Consider the following 13,404-nt stretch of genomic DNA (forward strand, 5'->3'; position numbering starts at 1 on the left):
GGGGAGGAAAAAAAGCAGCATAAGATTTATAACCGAATAAAAAAAAAACTCATTGCTTTGGATGGGACTTTTTTTTCATTTCTGTAGCCAGGTTCCCAGACTGACCCTCACCTCCGTTGTGGTGAGAGAGTCAGGGAAGGTTGCAGGGAGCGCTCCGGTGCACCGGAGGCTCCGCGGCTGCCTAAGCATCCAGGGCGCCGCCATGTCTGTATTCTCGCATGTGCAGTAGTTCTGGAGGCGACGGCGTCACCAGAGAGGTCGTGCATGCGCAGCAAGTGGTTGACCAACCAGAGGAGGTTTAGAGTAGGGGCTCTCCAGACCTCTTCAGAAGTACCATCAATCGCCGGGTGGGATCGGCCCGGAGGACATCACAGACAGCCCCCCGTCGTCGGATCCTTTGTGAATACCGTTTGCGGGCCCGAGCGCAGGAGCGCTTGGCAGGTAACATCCAATAAAGTGCACCAACTATAACACTGTCCATATAGTGGCTGCGCAGTCACACACATACATTCACCATGGGGGTTTATGGTGTGGGAACACGGTGAAGGGTCGCATCCTGCGAGACGCGTTAGTTATTGTGTCTCCTTGAAGAGTAACATTAACAGGATTGGTATTATGCATGGTTATGGTTACCGCTAGTAAAGCTACTGTTTCTTTTATATGCTGCGTGAGTAGTACTGTATTATTGTCCTGTGAGGAGCAACTCCCGCTCTGCTGGGAGCCATCGCAGGTGGAGGCGCTGCACCTGGTAAGAGATTATCCCTACATATACATTGCCCCAGGCTCTCCGTGGCAGAGGCTTAGGCCTCGGTCCCGCTGCGCTCGTTGGCGCGGGCGGCTCTGTCGCGAGTTCCCCACCAGCAGGGGAATCCTCGCGAGCCGGTCCCGGTCCCCCCTGGCTGCACAGCTGACTACACGCTGTGGCGCGTCAGCCGCTAGGAGACACAAGAGAATGGTGTTTCCTAGCGTTGACGCGTCACGTGGTGTGGCTGTGAGCCAATGGGGAGGGGAGGCTTCGGGAGGAGGAGAGGCTTCGGGGAGCGGGGAGGAGTGTGGAGTGAAAGTAGGTGAGTGCCTGTCTGTGTGTGTGTCTGAGTGCGTGCCTGTCTGTGTGTGTGTGCCTGAGTGCGTGAGTGCCTGCCTCTGTGTGTGTGTATGAGTGCCTGCCTGTGTGCGCGCGTGTGTGTGTATGAGTGCCTGCCTCTGTCTGTGTGTGTATGTGTGTGTGTATGAGTGCCTGCCTCTGTCTGTGTGTATGAGTGCGTGCGTGCCTGTCTGTGTGTGTATGTGTGTGTGTATGAGTGCGTGAGTGCCTGCCTCCCTGCGTGTGTGTGTGTTTAAACTTTACCTTCAGCAGCTCCAGCCCGAGTCCGTAGAGGGAGGGAGGGGGGGAGAGTAGCGGGTCCCTCCTGCAGCCCGTGGAGGGAGGGGGAGAGTAGCGGGTCCCTCCTGCAGCCCGTGGAGGGAGGGGGAGAGTAGCGGGTCCCTCCTGCAGCCCGTGGAGGGAGGGGGAGAGTAGCGGGTCCCTCCTGCAGCCCGTGGAGGGAGGGGGAGAGTAGCGGGTCCCTCCTGCAGTCCGTGGAGGGAGGGGGAGAGTAGCGGGTCCCTCCTGCAGCCCGTGGAGGGGGGGGGGGGGGAGAGTAGCGGGTCCCTCCGCTCAAGCCACGCCCCCCCTCCCTGTCAAACCTCCCACTCCCGCCCACCTCCCGCTCCCTACAGACCGCATATCGCGGTCTGTGTATCTCAGCGCCCCGCCTGTCTGTAGTGCGGGTGCGCTGACTCTGGGAGCGGGGCCTTAGCCTTAGGCCTTGCGAGCCAACAGGTTAGACAGTATTGGTAGTATACTTCAGAAGGAAACAGGGCTACATTTCTAAAATATGTCAAGAGTACAACTTGTTTGGAAGCAGCTTTGCAGCGTGTGACATTCACACATACCACCCTCTGTCTGCGAGACATGACAGGCCTACACACATGGTTTGACTGTCACACTGACAACACAGCCAGGCTTCCTTAGCGTTGATTTATGGTGACCAGCAGGCAGTCGTGTGTCCATGGGGCATACAGTATGTACGAAGGCAAAAGTGGCGCAATTCTGAGGCAAAACAAACCCTGCACTGTATGTATCAGGCAAAAAAAATCAATTGAAAGTGATAGGATTTTTTTTTTCTTTGCAGTTTTTATGCCCCAGATTTGCTCCACTTTTTTGCCTTGATACATGTGCCCCATCATCAGCACCTTCGCTGCCAGAGATGCGGCCGCCACGGACCGCGATGTAATTTGAAACGTACAACACAAATATTGCGTTAAACTGCCCTTTTAACCGGACGCGTGGGCGCGAGGCCGTGACGTTGGCGACCTTCGTGGCACGGTAGGGAGAAAGTAGAAACTGCAGTTGATGTGCAGCGAGAGCCAATCATCCAGGAGGCTCTCGCACTGGGGTCCGCTTGGCTGACTGACAGCCGCAGAGAGCGAGAAGACAATTGAGTGGAGGGCTGACCCTACAGGTAGCCTGGCCCTGCGCACGCGCAGACACCCGCGCGCTCTAGTTGTGACTGCGCGAGACAGTGACGCCGGGCGCGCGCTGGAGTGGAGTTCGGTTGGAAGGGGGCGCGTTTGAATATTTTTTTTTTTTTTTAATCTAAATAAACTACGGCGCAGTGTGTGTGTGTCTCTGTGTGAGACTAGCGTTGCGGCAAGAGGGGGACACCCGCACACACCGGCCCGGGGGATTACTATCATCATCACCGCAATAATAATAATACTGCTGCTTAAAGGAAGGGGTCGGTCATTCGCACACTGCGGAGGGAGGAAGCAGGAGCTGCGCTATCCGGTGAGTGCTGTCACCGGCTCAAGCTGTGATTTGTGTCATGCAGACTGCAGGGAGAGGAGGAGGAGGAGGGGGTGCTCACATGTGCTGTGTGTGGGGAGTGGGGAATATGCAAGTATGTCTGGTTAAAGAGGCATACATGTGCACGGATACCGGCCATTTCTGCGACTTCGGTCTGTCTCCTCAGGACACATAACGGGGGGGTGTATGTTTGTATCTATCCTATCTATCGTGAATGAAATAAATGCTTGAGTCCATATACAGTAGTACAATATATTCATATGACCGTGTGTAGAAATACACACAAATGGACACGTGTGTGTGTGTGTGTATATATATATATATATATATAAACACAATCATTATCTTATTTAAATTGAATATACCTACAGTCACATTAATTGATATGTTGGTCCATTCAAGTGTATCACAGCGGACAAAGTATATAATGTGGGTACCTATACTGATGTGTCTATCTACATATATACACACAGGTCTTTAGTGTCACAGCGTGTGTGGTGTGTGTGCTATCATCTGTCCCCGTGCCCCTGCGCTGTCCCCGTGCCCCTGCGCTGTCCCCGTGCCCCTGCGCTGTCCCCGTGCTGTCCCCGTGCCCCTGCGCTGTCCCCGTGCTGTCCCCGTGCCCCTGCGCTGTTTGCGGTGCTGGGGAAACCCTCTCAATGGCCCAGCATAAGGACAGGGAGGGAGGGGTCAGTCTGCTGCTCTCCTCTCTCCTTTCCTGGGAGGTTTGAGCTGCCAGCCGCAGTCACCATGGGAGGGGGAGGAGGAGAGGGCTCCCCAGAGGTGCTGGGGGGACACGGATCTGTACGCTCTCCTTCCCATTGAGGACACCCGTATCACGCCTGAAAACCGATCGAAAAGAGTGGCTCGGTTTCTTTATCTCGTGTGTAAAATGGCAGCAGTGGAAATGGGGTTGTTAATATTTTGTTAGAGGAATACTACACATTTCTAAAGTTAAAGGGCTGTATGATGCCTATGTGTAAGGAGGCGGGGCTTTTTAGTAACAGCTACTGTCTGTAGCCCGAGGGCAAGTCCCCGGCACTCAGGGCATTTGGCAAAGTCACTTTCTTCCTGTGCATTGTAAGCGGTTCCGTTTAGCGATTCTCTGTGCCTGTAAAGTGAGCGCCCTGCAGGCGCGATATCAAAACAATCCCCTGTATCTTTCTGTATTCGCGTGTTATTCAAGTGATCATTTCCATGTCAAATATTTAAAGATATGTGCAGTCATTTTACGCAGTCAGCTGAGCAAATGTTCCCTATTCAAGTTTGCATGGGAGACATGACAAGGACACTGTTGCATGTTTGCTTTTAAAGCACACAATATTTCCAGACTGCATAAGAGGTCTAAACAAGTACATTGTACAAATAAATGGTCTTTATGAAACCATAGCGCACTGTCTGTCCTGGTTGAAACTCATAGCTTCTTTCTGTTTTAATATAGCTTTATTAATAAGCGTAAGTGCTACAGGCTGCTGTCTGTATAGATTGGAAGAGAGCAGCCGGACTTCAACTTTGTGTGTGTGTGTATTAATGATGTTTTTTTTTTTTTATTATTTCTTGTGTTTGGGCAGAGAGAGCACTTTTAAGAGTCGTGAAAAACATGTCCCATATCCTTTTTTGTTATTTTCTTGTGTCATACAAAGAGGATTTGGTTGAGGGGAGAGCTTTAATCTGTTGTGGACACATTGGCTCTTATGTTCAACAAATATTAACTTGATGCATCTTTTATTCATGCTGCCTTACTTGGTGGTTTCCTTATGTTTAGTATGAACATAATAAATGTGCATACAAAATATACCATATCATTGAAAATGTTAATTGAATAAAGGTCGGTGGTACTTCTTCTGGACTGGCACATGCCAGATTCAAGTGTGAATTAGTGATGTTTATGCTTCACAGTAGGTGACAGATCTCAAAACTGACTGCAGTGTGTTTAATGGCACTTTTTAAACTTTAGATATTGTTTGACACAGGATCGCTTTTTTGCATTATCTTATCTCTTTTGCTGGGCGGTACCACACTGCCTGTGTGGACTGGGCGTGATGCTACTTTCCCTTGAAAGCTTAATATGTAAATAACAAACTACATTTGCTATTTTGTTCCCGTCACTTTGTAAAAGTACAAATTTCTATTTCGAGCAGCAATATTGATGTGCGAGAATATTTTTTTGAACTTTCTGAATTTTGACCATTGTTGATTTGCTAACAAGTGCTTTATAACAAGGCCCTAATAGTAGCTACACATTTGGACTCATTAGTTTATGCTCAAGAAAGGTGTTTCAGTAGGTGCTCCCCTTCTGCTCAGTGGTCTGTATATGTATTGTACAGTGATAATAAACAGACTCACAATAATGAATCCTTCAATCAGTGAAAAGTGTTTTAAACAATAAATACTTTCAGTGCAAAAGTGAAAAAAAAATATAACCCTGACCAAAGTGAATATAAAAGTGTAACTCAAATAATGCATAAATGAATAAATATAGTCCCCTGACTCACCCAACAAATGCAGGAACTGGCTCCTAGGCTTCTGTTCACAAACCATATCCTCTAAAGATGGGGAGCATGGGACACCAGAAAAAGAAGGGACACCAGAAAAAGAAGGAACACAGAAAATACCAATGGCGTAATATGGGTATAGGTTTTCTTGCGAGAAGAGAGGTACACAAAATAGTGCAGATGGTAGCGGTAAAAAAAACTTTGGGGGGGGGGAAGGTAAGGGTTGTGGGGGGTAGGGAATGATGAGGAAGGGAGGGAGGATGGGGTAGGGAGGGTAGGATGTGGGGGGGGGGGATTTTGGTGGGGAACGGTCTTGATCAGTGTATGGGTGGGGCAACGGTTGTGGGTGGGGTGAGGGTGTGGGGGGTAGGAGATGGAAGGGTGTGGGTGAGGGAGGAGATGGAGGGATGTGGATGAGGGAGGTAGGGAATGGATGAGGGAGGGGGATGAATGGGATGAGGTGGGGGAGGGTAGTAGGGGATGAGGTGGGGGAGGGTAGTAGGGAATGAGTGGGGTGTGGGGGGAGGGTGTGAGGGGATGGGGGCATGGATGGGTGGGGGAATGGTTGAGGTGATGGATGGGTTGAGGGGATGGATGGGTTGAGGGCATGGATGGGTTGAGGGCATGGGTGTGGATGGGTCGGGTAAGGGGTGTGGATGGGTGTGTGAGGGTGGTGATGGGTGTGTGGGGAGGATGGGTGTTGGGGAAGGGGTGTGGGTGGGGGAAGGAGTGAGGGTGTGGATGGGTGAGGGAAGGGGTGTGGATGGGTGGGGGAAGGGGTGTGTGTGTGAGAGATGGTGGGGTGAGGGTTGTGATGGGTGGGGAAAGGGGTTTGTGGGGAGGGTGGGTGTTGGTGTGGGGGAAGGAGTGTGGGTGGGGGAAGGAGTGTGGGTGGGGGAAGGTGTGTGGGAAGGGCGGAGGGTGTTGAAGGGTGTGGGAAGAGGTGAGGGTGCGGATGGGTGGGGGATATGGGTGAGGGTGTGGTGGAAGGTTTGAGGGTGTGGATGGGTGTGTGGGAAGGTGGAGGGTGTAGGAAGAAGGGAGGGTGTGGATGAGTGTGGGGAGGGGATGGGGGAGGGTGTGGGATGGAAGGGGGAGGGTGTGGGATGGAAGGGGGAGGGTGTGAGGAGAGGATGTGGGATGGTTGAGTGGGGGAAGGGGTGTGGAAAGGGGTGGAGGGTGCTGAGGGGAGGGTGCTGAGGGGAGGGTGAGGTTAGGGGAAGGGGTGTGTATGTGTGATGGGGAGGAGGGAGGCTGTGGGGGAAAGTGGAAAGGTGGGGGTTGGGGTGTGGGATGGGGAGGGTGTGGGATGGAAGGGGAGGTTTGGGTTGGGGGTGGGGAAAGGGAGGTGTGGGTTGGGGAAGGGGGAAGGGTGTGGAATGGGTAGGGGGTGGAAGTGTTGATGGGTGTGGATATGTGAGGTTGTGGGATGGGTAGGGGGAGGGTTTGGATGGGTGTGGGGGAGGTTGTGAGAAGTGTGGGGGTCTGTGCAGATGGGTGGGGGTGTGGAATGGTGAGTGTTTGGGGGAAGGAGGTGGGGATGTGTGGCTGGGCTGGGGTTGTGGGTGTGGATGGTGTGGGGGAAGGGGTGAGGGTGTTGAAAAAGGGGATAGGGTGTGGGGGCGAGGGTGTGGCTGGATTAAGGTGTGGGGGATGAGGTAAGGGTGTGGATTAGTGGGGGGAGGGTGTGGATGGGGGGGAAGTGAGGATGTGGGGGGAGGGTGGCATGTGGGGAATGGGTGTGGATGGGGGGGAAGTTGTAGATTGGAAGTGAGGGTGTGGGGGGGGTTGGTTGTGGGGGAGGGTGTGAATGGAGGTATGGACGTGGGAGGAAAGGGGGAGGGTGTGGATGGAGGTATGGATGTGAAAGGTGGGGGCGTAAAACAGGAGGGTCACTAAGGGAGTGTGTCAGTGTAGAGGGTGGATATCACTATAATTTGGGATTTGGGTTAGGCGTTCAGTTTCACTCACTGGAAAGTGGGAGTGGTTTAGTTCATTGCTTACCTAACATACCTGATTGGGTGAGTTCCTCTTTAAAACAGAGACTTCTAACAATTCAGCGTGTCCTAATCTGTGTGACTGAATTACTGTTTGATTTTAAGTGCTGTTTGTATTAAGTGTGGAGTTAGAACCAGAAGAAGTTGGAAGGTGTGAAATAAGGTATGTAGAACTACAATAAATTGTTAGCACTTTATACTGCATAGAGCAACAAAGAGCAGTATTGAGACTGGCACTCAGTGCACATCTTGGCACATGTATGTGCACTTTGAACAGCTGTTCCAGGGAGCCCACCACTGTGGGAAGTGTGAGCAGGTGGTCTCTTTTGAGTTTCAGATTACTGATCTGAAGAAGCAACTTGCTACATTGAGGGACATTGACAATCTTGAAAGGCGTTTAGTGGTCTTGGAGCAGGCCCTAGCTGGGACTAGTGGTGCAGTGGGTGGAGCTGTGAATCAGGACCAGGAATAGGTAGGTAGCTGGGTAACTGAAGGAACAGCAGGTGGAGGGGGAAGAGGAAGAGACAGGCCAGTTCTCATATGACACATCCCAATAGATTGCCAGATTGAGTGAAGAGATTGGGGGTGTCAGTGCAGGAATGACAAGGCTGGGGGAGACTGATTCCTCTAGCAGCCAGGGGAATCGTTCCTCCAGCACAGAGGGGACTCGGAATACTCGGAGACACAGAAATACAGTATTGTGGTTGTATGGCACTCCATTATTAGGAAGATTGATAGGGAAATCTGTTTCCATGACCGCATGAATCCAGGGCCGCCAACTCAAATCATGGGGCCCGGGACAAATGAAAGGAGCAGGCCCCCACCCCCCGAACTCATAGCGTACCCCCCCACCCCAAACCCATAGCGCACATACCACGAAAAAATATCTTTTAGCGCGCAACTTTTACTTAACTGTTTTCTTATTGTGATACAGAAAACAACATTACAATGCAACCTGTTTATTTTTATATTTTCAACAAAAGACATGTGGCTGACTGGGTGGATGGATGACTGGGTGGGTGAATGACAGTTGGGTGAATGACGATGGGTGGGTGAATAATGGTGTGTGGGTTGGTGAATGACGATTGGGAGAATGACGGTTGAATGACGGTGGGTGGGTGAATAGGAGACAGTGACTGGGTGACAGTGACTGGGTGGATGGGAGACAGTGACTGGGTGGGTGAATGACGTGGGTGGGTGAATGACGTGGGTGGGTGAATGACGGGTGGGTGAATGACGGGTGGGTGAATGACGGGTGGGTGAATGACGGGTGGGTGAATGACGGTGGGTGGGTGAATGACGGTGGGTGGGTGAATGACGGTGGGTGGGTGGGTGACTTGGTGATGGGTGACGGTGACTGGGTGGGTGGGTGACAGTGACTGGGTGGGTGGGTGACAGTGACTGGGTGGGTGGGTGACAGTGACTGGGTGGGTGACAGTGACTGGGTGGGTGGGTGACAGTGACTGGGTGGATGGGTGACAGTGACTGGGTGGATGGGTGACAGTGACTGGGTGGGTGGGTGACAGTGACTGGGTGGGTGGGTGACCGTGACTGGGTGGGTGACCGTGACTGGGTGGGTGACCGTGACTGGGTGGGTGACCGTGACTGGGTGGGTGGGTGACCGTGACTGGGTGGGTGGGTGACCGTGACTGGGTGGGTGGGTGACCGTGACTGGGTGGGTGGATGATCGTGACTGGGTGGGTGGATGACCGTGGCTGGGTGGGTGGATGACCGTGGCTGGGTGGGTGGATGACCGTGGCTGGGTGGGTGGATGACCGTGGGTGGATGACAGTGACTGGGTGGGTGGATGACAGTGACTGGGTGGGTGGATGACAGTGACTGGGTGGGTGGATGACCGTGGCTGGGTGGGTGGATGACCGTGGCTGGGTGGGTGGATGACCGTGGCTGGGTGGGTGGATGACAGTGACTGAGTGGGTGGATGACAGTGACTGAGTGGGTGGATGACAGTGACTGGGTAGGTGGATGACAGTGACTGGGTGGGTGGATGACAGTGACTGGGTGGGTGGATGACAGTGACTGGGTGGGTGGATGACAGTGACTGGGTGGGTGGATGACAGTGACTGGGTGGGTGGATGACAGTGACTGGGTGGGTGGATGACAGTGACTGGGTGGGTGGATGACAGTGACTGGGTGGGTGGATGACAGTGACTGGGTGGGTGGATGACAGTGACTGGGTGGGTGGATGACCGTGATTTGACAGTGACTGGGCGGGTGACAGTGACTGGGCGGGTGACAGTGACTGGGCGGGTGACAGTGACTGGGCGGGTGACAGTGACTGGGCGGATGACAGTGACTTAGTTTGACCGGGTGGGTGGGTGCAGCTTGCCGCCGGACTCTTTCCCCTCCTGCCCCTGATATCCCCGCGGCAGCTGCCCGGGAGGGGAGGTGGGCTTGGGGATGCGGGGGGGGGCACGGGAGGTGGGCTCGGGGGGGGGCACGGGAGGTGGGCTCGGGGGGGGGGCACGGGAGGTGGGCTCGGGGGGGAGCCACGGGAGGTGGGCTCAGGGGGGAGCATGGGAAGCTGGCCGCGGGGGGAAGCAGGCCGCAGGAGGAGCTGGTACTTTCCCCTCCGTCCCATGTTGGGAGCGGGAGGGGGGAGGGGCCGCCACAGGAGGAACTGGTACTTCCCCCTCCATAGCACGTTCAGAGCAGGGGGGGGAGGGGGAGCGGGCCGCAGGAGGAGCTGGTACTTCCCCCTCCGTCCCACGTTGGGAGCGGGCCCAGCGCATGCGCACCGGGACCTCGGGGAAATCGCCGCTATTTTTTTTCACTTTTTTTTTTAAATTTATCTAATTAACTTGCGCCGGGCCCCCCTGACCCACGGGGCCCGGGATGCCAGTACCCTTTCTCCCCCGCTGTTGGCGGCCCTGCATGAATCAAAAAGTTTGTTGTCTCCTGGGGGCTCGAGTTCAGCATATATCGGGTAGACAGATTGTTGGAAGAGGCTGGGACTGACCTGGCAATCTTGATACATGTTGGCACGAATGACAAAGCTAGAGAAAGATGGGGAATCCTAAAAAATGATTTCTGGGATCTAGGTCGCAAATTTAAGGCAAGAACCTCCAAGGTAGTATTTTCTGAAATGCTACCACTGCCATGCGTCACCCTTAGGCTGCGTCCATAGACACAGCAGCCGTGTGGAGGAGTGCTGAGGCTGAGGGAAAGCGGGTGCTTTCCCTGGCCTTCGTTTGCGCGCCGTCCGGGGGCGTGCCTATGGGCGGGCCAGTGACGTCACAGAGCTGGTTCGCCCTCATTGGGCAAACTGCTCACGTGCCGCCCTATCGCGCGAGAAATCAGTTTTGACTGATTTCACGCGTATCGCGCGCCCCCTCCCGCTTCCGCGCCGCGCTGTATAGACACGATCACTGCCTTTAGGCAGTCTGATCGCGCAGCGTGCGGTCGCGTCAGTGCGGTCTGCCCTACTATGGCCGCAGCCTAAGGCTAAGGCTCCGGTCACGGCGCTCTAATGCGCGCCCGTGCTTTCGGCTGCGCGTTCCGGCGATTCCCCGGTCTGCAGCTCACTGCAGGAGCAGAGACCGGGGGGGGCGTGCCGGAGGAGTGACGGGGGCGCGGCCATGACGTCACCCGGCAGGTTTGCCCTCATTGGCTGAACCGCCGGGGGGCGTGCCTAGCCGCTCGACGCGAGTTTCTGCTCTCAATTCTATTGAGAGCAGGAGTAGCTCTCGCGCGAGCGCTGCGGCCCCCCCTCGCAGCGGGCCCGGCGCCGTTGCGGGGAGGGCTCTGGTGAGCGCAGCGTCCGCCACAGCGGATGCTGCAGCATGCAGCGGGGGCAAGGCCTTAGTGAGACAATTGGAAATTAGGGAGGTCAATGCATTGCTAAAATAAAGTGGTAGGAAGGAGAGCTTGGGATTTTTAGAGCGCTGGAATTCCTTTTCTGTGAGGTGCTATCTTTATGGTAGAGATGAATTGCACCTCAATGAAGACAGATCTTCTGTGCTAAGGGGAGGATGTTAAAAGGTTGGAGGAGATATTAAACTAGGAAGGATGGGGTGGAAAAGAAACGGATAATGAGCTAGACAGAATAGATGGGATTGGGGAACTATTTAGGGGTCATGGAGGTATAATGGGGGCAAATGTGAGTTTGGCAAACAGGGAGACACCCATATTAAATACAGATAATACTAGAAAACTTGGGAGACTAAATCCAATAGGAGTAGAAAGGCAGGAGCAGATAAGATAATAGCACAGGCTGGAAAAACCTTAAATGCAAGAAGCCTGACAGATAAAATGGAGGCGCTTTAATTAATACCTACCAGGGAGCACAATAATATAGGCATTACAGAAACATGGTGGGATGAAACTTATGACTGGGCAGTTAATTTAGAGGGTTATTCCCTTTTTCGGAAGGATCGAACAAATAGAAGAGGAGGTGGAGTATGCTTATATGCTTATATGTTAAACCGGATCTAAAACCTATTATAAGGGAAGATGTTTATAAAGAGAATTATGAAAATGTATGGACCTTGTGTATAGAAATTGGCAGTGGAGGTAAAAGTACAAGGAAAATGTTTGTAGGGATATGCTATAAGCCCAAAAATATCTGTTCGATTGAGGAAGCCAAACTAATTTTGTAAATGGAGAAATCCTCAAAACTAGGTCATGTTTGCATATTGAGTGTTTTTAATTATCTGTACATAGATTAGAGCAATGAAATTAGCATTACAACAAAAGTATTTATGATTCGAGTATAAAAAGTAACTTTTATTGATATAATAATAATAAAATTAAGAAACAGTCTGTGTCTCATTGGTCACTAAAAATGGCGCAAATAGTATATGACAATACTGTCACAGTGAACACCAATGGCCACTGTCATACTATGTACCCAACGGTATATATAAAGCACACTTATCCGTGTATACCTTTGGGTAATAAATATAAAAGAAAGAAGTCTAAACCAATGTTGCTAAATAAACAGGTAGGAGAAGAAATGGAAAGGAAGGGGCAGGCATTTAGATTCTTAAAGTCAGAAGGAAAGAAAAACTTGCCTAATTTCTGAACCACACCACTACCACCACGTCAGACGAAGTACGTTGTACGATACGCGTCATGGTCATGTGAGCGTGATGGATGACAGTGGCTGTCCTAGCGCGCTTGCCCATTGGAGGAAGACACCCACCAGGAAGTACCAGCGGCGATTCGTTTACCGAGGTGTAGCTGCAGTCCGGACCTTTAACATCTTCAGCTCCCTCGGTGTCCCGTCTGAAACTCCATGGCTAGTGTTCCTTTCCCCAACTATGGCCTTTTTTAGATCATGTTTGTTATTTGAAATCATTGGGGTGTTTTTTGCTTTGCGTCATTGTGTTCATTTGATATAGTTCACATCACATGCACTGTTTTATATTGATCATTGCACTGTTTATGCACCTTTACTGTTTATTTTGTACTCGTTTATTGATTTATCATTGTGGATTGTTCACTATTCACTCATCAGAGCATTTCTCACTTTAGGTGTACTTGCATTACACACATTGTATTGCATCATGTTAGGATATACTGTTTTTTATTCATTCATTGTTCTTTTTCACTGTAAGCAATCTTAATCAGTTGTATTCATTATTCACTTGTTTCACAATTGGTGATTACATTTGGTGTTTTATTATATTCACTGTTTATTGAGATTTTAACTGGTATTTTAACCAGATGATCCATTGTGATATTATTAATTATTAAATATTGAATTACCTAATCCCTGGTGCGCTGTGTGCATTCTTTTAGTGTGCTTGGAGATTTCCCTTGGGGGTTGTCTCTTTTTAGGACATTACGGGGATTGACTCCTGTGCACCTAGCAGCAAAGTGATTGGCTTCCAGAGTTCATTCATGACAGCACGAGCGCGGATTCACGAATTGTATTGGTCCAGCAGATATTTTGTCTGCAAAGGCTGTCAAATTGACATCAGGATCAGTAGTTAAAAGAAAACAATAACATTTTATTACATCCAGGAATAAAGTGACTATGTGATCGTAACTATATACAGTGAAAAAAGGTACAATAAAATCTCCGTAGTGGAATAGAATAGTA

At 51.5% G+C, this 13,404-nt stretch overlaps 1 protein-coding gene across 3 annotated transcripts in view; it reads left to right on the forward strand.

The window, feature by feature from the left end:
- Positions 1-2,612: 2,612 nt before the first annotated feature.
- The window catches only part of PALS2 (protein associated with LIN7 2, MAGUK p55 family member), a 208,588-nt gene continuing 197,796 nt past the window's right edge, over positions 2,613-13,404 (forward strand). For all 3 annotated transcript variants that reach the window (XM_075586787.1, XM_075586786.1, XM_075586788.1), the window contains exon 1: positions 2,613-2,830. The gene's annotated coding sequence lies outside the window, so the exon portion shown is untranslated. The remainder of the gene's footprint in view (positions 2,831-13,404) is intronic.

The sequence above is a fragment of the Ascaphus truei genome, chromosome 2 (assembly GCF_040206685.1).
Source record: "Ascaphus truei isolate aAscTru1 chromosome 2, aAscTru1.hap1, whole genome shotgun sequence".
Classification (NCBI taxonomy): domain Eukaryota; kingdom Metazoa; phylum Chordata; class Amphibia; order Anura; family Ascaphidae; genus Ascaphus; species Ascaphus truei.